Source organism: Mauremys reevesii, linkage group 10 (assembly GCF_016161935.1).
Source record: "Mauremys reevesii isolate NIE-2019 linkage group 10, ASM1616193v1, whole genome shotgun sequence".
Taxonomy (NCBI): Eukaryota; Metazoa; Chordata; order Testudines; family Geoemydidae; genus Mauremys; species Mauremys reevesii.
Genome location: NC_052632.1, coordinates 7,925,072 through 7,933,622, shown reverse-complemented (window position 1 = coordinate 7,933,622; position 8,551 = coordinate 7,925,072). Strand labels below are relative to the sequence as shown.

Here is an 8,551-nt window from a genome sequence, read left to right as displayed (position 1 = left end):
GACAAATTAAGCCTTAGGTGGGGACGTGGATAGGGAGGCAGTTGGGGCTAAGGGTGAAGGGCTGGTGGCGGAGTGGGGGAAAGGGGCAATTGGGGGATGAGCCCAAAGCCCAGTGGCTAGGGGAGAGAGCCTGTCTCTGTGCAGCCAAAGCCCAGAGACATGGTCGAAGCCCATGGCCAGAGCCTGCTGACAGCCGCTGCTGAGTGGACAAAGCCTGCTGCCCACCACCCCACGGCTGAAGCCCAAGCCCCACCAGCCCTGGGAAGATAGGGAACTCACACTGGATTTCTGCTCCTCCGTCATTTGTGTCTCCAGAGCAGGGGGCCCAACCTCTAGGTAATAATTGAAGATATACCAATCTCCTAGAACTGGAAGGGACCTTGAAAGGTCATCGAGTCCAGCCCCCTGCCTTCACTAGCAGGACCAATTTTTGCCCCAGATCCCTAAGTGGCCCCCTCAAGGATTGAACTCACAACCCTGGGTTTAGCAGGCCAATTCGGTTTGAGCATTGGCCTGCTAAACCCAGGGTTGTGAGTTCAATCCTTGAGGGGGCCACTTAGGGATCTGGGGCAAAAATTGGTCCTGCTAGTGAAGGCAGGGGGCTGGACTCGATGACCTTTCAAGGTCCCTTCCAGTTCTAGGAGATTGGTATATCTCCAATTATTACCTTTTATTACCTCTCCTTATGGCCCCAGGAGAGGGGCTGCTGCCTCCTCCCCAGTCACTGCCCAGGAGGTTGTGGCCACAAGAAAACCTCTGTGGCTGCATGCGGCCACCAGGGGCTACATTTGAGAAATGCTGTTCTAGACTTTGGTTAGGGAAGACAAGCACCATCATCCTGAGCCCATTTTGTGCTCTCAGATATTTCTACCATTTCTTTTACCACCCACCATCACCCTGACATTCTTTTCTGGGCCATCTGCCTTCAGACCTCGAAACCATGTCTGGTGGCTAACCTTCTCCCTCACGTCCTACCTTTCTTCCTCAAAGCTCCTGAGACTCTGCTGGGCGGGGGAGGGGGCAGGAGGAGGGCAGCGGTTAGCTTACTGCTCCTTTTAATTCCCCTGAAGCTCTGTTTGTGGGTTATTCTGTGCCCACCCTTCTAATGGTCGTTGTCACTTATTTCAATCCCATTGAGACTGTATTTTGAGGAGACTGACTATCCTGCTGTTTTTCCACCCCCATTCAAACCCTAAGTATTCTCTGTGAATTACCCGTCCTTTTCAATTTTCACTTTGTGGCAATACCCTTTGCTTCCTCTCTCTTCATTCTCTCTGCTCCAACCATGACAGTGTTTTGGACATGAACACCCTTTATCCTTCACTTCTCATTCATCTAACATTGCATAGCTCAGTTCTACCTCTCTCTTTTCAGGCTCAGGCTGCCTCAGGGGAGACTTGCAAGCTGTGAATCCGAAGGAGAAGATACAGACAGTAAGAATAAGTGAAAGTAGTACTCAATATAAAGGTGATAATCCACCTTCACTCTTATCTCATATCCCAGGCCATCCCTGCACGTCCACCCTTGTCTGGATGCTCGTGGAACCCTTTCTTGTTGGTTCTAGTGACTCATTTATGTGAGTATGCGGGATTAGGTTTCCCCCTTCTCTAAAAACTAATTGCTGTTTGGCTTGAAAAAGTAAAATAACTTTGCAGTACAGGGAATGAACTTCTTTCCTTCTCTGTGTATTGTTCTGTGCTTTGCATTATCATTTGCTAAATATAGCACACATTTACTTACTTTTGTGGGCTGCGGCTTGAAGATCTTTTGTTGCTACTCTCTTGAAGAATTTTATAAAAACTCCCTGTCAATTGTTAATTGGGTCTCCTTATTTAAAAATAAATAAAAATTGTATACATCCCTCCCCTTGTCTGTCTTCCCACCTATACACACAAAGGAAACATTCCATAGTAACTGCAGTGGTTGAGAATCATTACTAACATAGGTTATAGTAAATGCATTTTGATGGCTTACTTACAATTATGTCTGTAATTCTTAATGTGCATAAAGTGTATATGTACAGATTGTATTGCAATTAGTTTGTGAACACTGAATACTAATCAATCAATTGATTGTTTACAAGTTTAGACTTCTTAATGTATCTTGGCCTTTGCAGATTTAGTCACAGAAGAATCAAATATTATTGTTCCCAATAGCATTTTGAGTTGCAATGAAGTGTTTGTTTTTACACAATTCAAAAATGTTTTGATAACAAAGGATTTACAAGGGTTTAGATAAACAAGGGAGGGTGTCAGTTGGAAGAGATAAAGCTGCCTTAGTATATAGTTTTGTTAAATTTATTATTTTTTCTGCCAGAAATTGTGGTTAGGTATTTATAAGTAACTTGGCCATTTGCATTGTTTCTGATGATATTGAGTGTTTGAGCTCATCTTATTTAAATGATTTTCATAACTATTTACAGTAAAATCTTCTTGCATAGAAATCATTCCTGTTGTTGGTTGGCTAGTTGCACAGGGCAATAAGTGTACTTTACGAACAAGTAATACGATGCCCCTTCCCAAATTATTTATAATCTAAAAAGATATTACATGATGAGTAATGGTAGGATGGTAATAAGAATTGAACAGAGTCGGGGAGAAATAGAGAATATGAGCATTGCAGAAATAAGACTGAGAGTGCTTCAGTCAGTAGTGCATGTGTCTTGAGAATTCAGTGGTTTGTGTGCAAATACTGTTAGTATGAGAATAAAGGTAAGTTTGATAGGCTGAGAGAGTGAAAGTGATTGTGAGGAGGAAATGTTTTTTGAAGGAAAGAGATAAAAGAAGAAAGGAGTGGCTCAGGTGTAAGGGTCTGCATGGAAGAAGGTATGAGTAGGAGAAAGATATTATTGGCCCATCTTAAAGCCTAGACCAGATTTATATGAAAGTTGTAGATGATAATTGGAAAGGATCTCCTAAGTACTCTGGAATCATCCCTTTCGTAGTTTTCTCCAGTTGATGGAGCTCCTGGTTATATTTCTTTTCGTTGTCAGTCTACATCTAAATATGTCCTCTCCTTATTCAAAACATTAATACGTTTCATTTACCTGAAGAGGAGCTGTACATTGTGATAGAGAAACAGGAAATCCAAGTTAACTGGTAACATACAATAGCATAGCTTCTAGGTCTATCTATATTAGGAAAATGACCCACTGTTGACACTGGTTTTCTGAAGAATCTTCTTAAGACAATCTTGACATTACAAGTTTAGATGAGGCTAAGCTTTTCCACAGTTATAGAAAGTATCAATACTACATTCTGCTAGAGTCTACTGCACTTTTTGAAATGTGTTGAAAAAGGTTTGACCCAGTCTTCGCTAGCAGTCATATTTTTCCAGCACCAGTTTCAGAGGGGGTGGGCTGTACTTTTTGCTGACAATATTGGTCAACAGTTGATCACTTTCCTAGTATAGATGGATTCTTAGTGCATATTGTCCGTGATCAAACATAATTGTTATATATCAATGGCTAAACAAAAACTTAACAGCCATGCAAGTCAAATAAGATTTAGAAGATGATTTTCTGAAAGTACAGTGAGGAAGTACTCTGTTACCTGTAATTCATAGTTATGATGTATGATCAAAATCATACGCTTACTGCTAAAGAATGTGTTTGCTGCATATATTCAGTGCGCACCCATGGGCTTTTCTACATGAGGGAATCTTGCACCAGTGTAATTTCACTGATGTAGCTAGGCTGGTGCAAACCTCCAGCATAGATCTGCTGTATTTTTTGTTAAAATCCTTCGTTCTTTCGGATTCATTCATAGGGTGAACAACAAGCATTGATTTTTGTTTGTGAGGCTCCTTTTTTAACATGAAATACTAATTCAGCAAAGTTTGTGACAAGTACTGTTTTGTGATCACTATCAATCAGGGAATTAGCTGACAATTGAAACTTCATTGGTAGTTGGGACAAGTAATGAAGCAGGGTTATAAACTGAAGGCCAAATCAGGATCTCTGTACTACAAGTACAGCTATTTCCTAGGTAGAAGGAAGACTGCACACATAGGCTTACAGGGTAAGTAGATTTTTTTTCTGTTGTGCTTTCTAGTTGTATAAAACTACCTTTTTTATTTTTCTTATGGTGGACTCTTAGAAACCGGAAGACTTGCTGACTGAGATGGTCTTCCATCGTTGAGCCCTCAGCATTAGCTTCCAGAATTGTACTATGAATGAAAAAGTGTTGTATTATCCACCCAAATGGTCCATTGTACTGTTACCACTCAGGTTTTTAGGACATTCTAAAATGAGACTCTGTGCAAATATAAATCTTTAGTCGGGATCTTTGGATGATGAAACAGGTTATATAAATGCTGCTTATTTTTATGCAGCATCAGCTGTGGTCTAAATATTCTAAGAATGATTGGATATTTCAGTCTGTATCAAAATATTCTTTCTCTACTTGTTGATTCTTATTGAAATGTCACTATTCAGATATTTAAATGATAGAAGTCACATGTTCATGTCAGTTCCATAGGAAATTACAAGCAGCTTTAATTTAATTATGATTTCTTGAAGGCAATTATGTCCATGCAAAACTTGTATACAAAGAATCTTTTTTTTTTTAAAGAATGGTATGTTAAAATTATGTATGTATCATGTCATGTACATTTATATTTGCTCAGAATTGTGCTTTACTTTTGAGGCCAAATTTTCATGTCAATTTTATCCTTGCTTCTCTCTCTCTCTCTCTCTGTCAAAGAAATAAAAATTGCACCACTGGACCTAAGAGGAGTGTATAGGCCTTACACTGTCTGTCTAAGGATCTCAAAACACTTGGCAGACTGAGCCAGATTCACCTTACAGTCTGTCAGTTTAGACCCTAGTGGAGTTTCTGAAGGAAGAGGTTTCAGCTGCTACAACCTTTCTTATACGAAGGGAGCCATGAGGGCCATTGTGGCCCTGTCTGGGAAGGGTTTATGGCCTTGGATTCCTGCCAGGTGCTTCTAATAGTGGAACTCCAACAGCAGTTAAAGCTGCCCATTTCCTTGGCAGGAACCATGAGGTTGATTAGCAGCAGAAGCACTGCCTACCCTTGCTGTATAACCCTGAGTAATACAGGGAGATGTAGTTTACTAATTCTTTTAAATCTAGCCCATAAAATAATCCTTACAAAACCTCTGTGACATAGATAAGCATATAGATACTTACTTCACCCACCAGTGAAATTCAGCCATCTGTGGAGTGTAACAACACAACAGCTGTTTAACAGTGTGTAGCAATGCCACACAACAGCTTAAGATGGGAAGTGAAGAATACTGTAGCCAATAGAAATTTCGGGGGGAATTTAAATAAGCAGAAAGTAACTAGAGGAGTTGGAATTTGGATGGAATGCTGGACTATGATGTCACTATTCTCATAGGAAGTGTTATGGGATCTTTAATGACCACTTGTGAGGATCTAGGTTTAGTTTTTTTAAAATTAGGTTTGAAAGACAATAGTGCAATGTCCCCGATAGCATTTTGGAGGATTTTTTCACTATTGATTCAGAGATTAAAAACAGCTCCCAGTGATTCATCAGTGCCACATCCTGTGGCAATTAAATATTACTTGGTGGTCTCCCTTCCATGGACTTACCTGTCTACACCCTACCTAGCTCGAAGTCTTTTTGGATCATAGCACAGCATGTCCATCATGAAGTACAGCAGGATAGTAAAGCCTCTTAAATGCTGCCATCTAATTTTTTATTTGAGGCTTGTGAAAATGGGATATGATAGGAATGGTATTGTAAGTGGTACAAGAACACAAATGATAATGTGATAGATGCAGAAAGACGCAATCCCTGCCTTTAATAGACTGCAGCCTAGGAAAATGAGCAACAATTGAAGGGTGATGGAGAAGTGCAAAATATACTATCAAGTATAGACTTTTTTTTTTTTTTTTTTTTTTTTACTGTGAATCAATTGCTATTTAAACTAGCCAATATTAGCTGGGTAATGTCTTGTAATGGGCAAGTGGGTTCTGAGGAGAGAATATTGGTCATGATTTTTTTTTTTTTTTATAATAGAGAATAAAGTGTTATTGGATATTTAACTTCAACAAGAGACAGACGGGATCTAGACTTAATGTCTCATGTGGACATAGCGACATCATGAATAATAGTGTACTACTCATGTTAGAGTGGTATTAAAGTGCCAGCAATAAGATGATAAGCCACAAGCCTGATGCAGAACCTTATGGCCTGGGGATGATTGCTACCTATTTTGCCATCTAGATGCACAAAACACTTCAATAACTTTTGCTCTCAGATCTCATTTTCATGAACACTAACCCTCTGTAAGGGGAAAACCTAATAAGAGATGTCAGAATTTTCCACATAGTATTTGCATTTAGGTTCCTTCCTTATTTAATACGGAACACATTCATGTAGAAAATTCTCAAATTATAATCTCTGCAACAACATCAGAGCACTCATTGGTGGATAATCAAGACAAATTTGCCAGATTTTGGTTACCGTTCTATTTCTGATATAATCTGCCTGTCTGGTGAAGTATTTTAATCAACCTTTGTAAATCCTTTTAATAGGTGAACTTAAGGTATTGCACTCAGTAAAATCACTCTTCATTAAGTTTGCAGATCTTACTTTTGCCATATGCAGCTTATTTTCCTCTGGGGAAAAAAGCTTGCTTTTTTAGTGGAGAAAGCTGTTACCTTGCCTCTAGTCTGTGAAATCATCGCAGTTCTAATTTATATCAGCTAATGGAAAATGTGTGGATTTTTAAAGTGAAAATCATGCAAAAACAAAAAGAGAACTAATGGCTGATCAGTGATGCACAAACAAGTTTAGAAATGTGATCGAATTAGGTCATTGCAGTGCAACTTTGATCAGGTCTGTGATCATCTCTCTAATTGTGTGATGCTTTATATGCATTGAAAGGCAAAAATATAGTGAATGATAGGGTTGTTGCGGGTTTTTTTTTCTTTTTTTTCCCCTCAGCTACTTTTAGAATGCAAAAATTTAATCTTGTTATGTTAAAAGTTTCTGCCACTTAATGTAAGCTAAAATTGCACATCTCTTGTAACTATTTTGGTCCAGCTCAGTGGTACAATGCAAGAAACAACAGAGCCAAGTTCTTTGTTTTATATGATCTGCTACATAGTGGAACAATTGATGCTTTTAATATTTATTTTGTATTACTGTAGTGCCTAAAAGCCCTAGTCATGTGCCAATACCCCATTGTGCTAGGCTAAATACAAACACACCGAAGACCTGAAGAGCTTCCAATCTTGGTATAAGACCAGCAACAACAGATGGATATAGACATGTGGGGAGCACAAGAAAACAAGGAAACCGTATTGGTCAGAATGAAAGACAGTGGTCTCAGCACAAAGCAGCCTAGCCATTGACAAACTTTTTGTAGGCATCACGGACAAAGAGCAGTTCTGAATAAGGATAACGTGTTCATTTTGCAGATGTTCATGGGGAGCTCCTCCCAAGCATGAGGGACAGCATAGGAGAAAGCAAGAAGGAGCTTGTTTGGAAATGTAAAAAAATGGTTGATGGAGGTTGGCATCATGTGTCAGTCGGAAGGGGGAGTTAACATCTTGATAATGAATGGAAAATGGTCGGTAGAATGGGGATAGGCTGTGAGGGGCCTTGGAAGTGAAGAGAAGTAGCTTTGTTTGACGGGATAGAGAAGGGGAAGTCAATGGGATGAAAAGACAGAGATGTGACATTGTCAAAGTGACAGATTAGGAAAATGATCTTTCCAGCATTCTGAATGGATGAGAGCAGGGCAAGGTTGCATTTGTCCAGACTTGAGAGAAGTATGTCACAGTAATTGAGACGTAAGATGATGAGAGCCTAGACAAGGGTTTTAGCTGGGTAAATGGCTAGAAAAGGCCACGTCTTAGAGATGTCATGCAGAAGGAATCTGTAAGATTTAGACCAGGGATCGGCAACTTTTGCCACATGGCCTACCAGGGTAAGCCCCCTGGCAGGCTAGACCGGTTTGTTTACCTGCTGCGTCTGCAGGTTTGGCAAATTGTGGCTCCCACTGGCTATGGTTCACCATCCCAGGCCAATGGAGGCTGCGGAAAGCAGTGACCAGCATCCGCGCCTCTTCCCGCAGCCCTTGTTGACCTGGAGCGGTGAATCGCGGCCAGTGGGAGCCGCAATCGGCCAAACCTGTGGATGCTGCAGGTAAATAAACCGTCCTGGCCCGCCAGGGTGCTTACCTGGGTGGGCCATGTGCCAAAGATTGCCAATCCCTGATTTAGACATAGCTTGGATATGAGGACCTGGAGAAAGGCCAGAATTGAAAATGACTCCCAGGTTTTGGGCTTGAGTGATAGGCAGGATGTTGGTGTTGTCTGCAGTGACTGAGAGAGAAAGGTAATGGGGAAGACTTTGAGGGAAAAATTAAGAGTTCTATTTTAGTTATGTTGAGCTTGAGCTGACAGCTAGATATCGACAAGAGGTGTTAGAGAGACAGGCTGAGATTTTAGTTTGGACTGAAAGACAGGTTTGGAGTAGACAACCTGTGAGTTGTCTGAGTAGAGGTGGTGGTTGAATTCATGTTTTTGGATGAGGTTAACCTGAGAGAAGGT

General features: G+C 40.5%; 1 protein-coding gene across 4 annotated transcripts in view; it reads left to right on the top strand.

Moving 5' to 3' along the window:
- Positions 1-8,551, top strand: part of ASB7 (ankyrin repeat and SOCS box containing 7) — a 44,961-nt gene that overhangs the window by 1,443 nt on the left and 34,967 nt on the right. For 2 of the 4 annotated variants that reach the window (XR_005585387.1, XM_039491002.1), the window contains exon 2: positions 1,375-1,576. The gene's annotated coding sequence lies outside the window, so the exon portion shown is untranslated. The remainder of the gene's footprint in view (positions 1-1,374; positions 1,577-8,551) is intronic. The other 2 variants (XM_039491003.1, XM_039491004.1) reach the window with 2 other exon arrangements.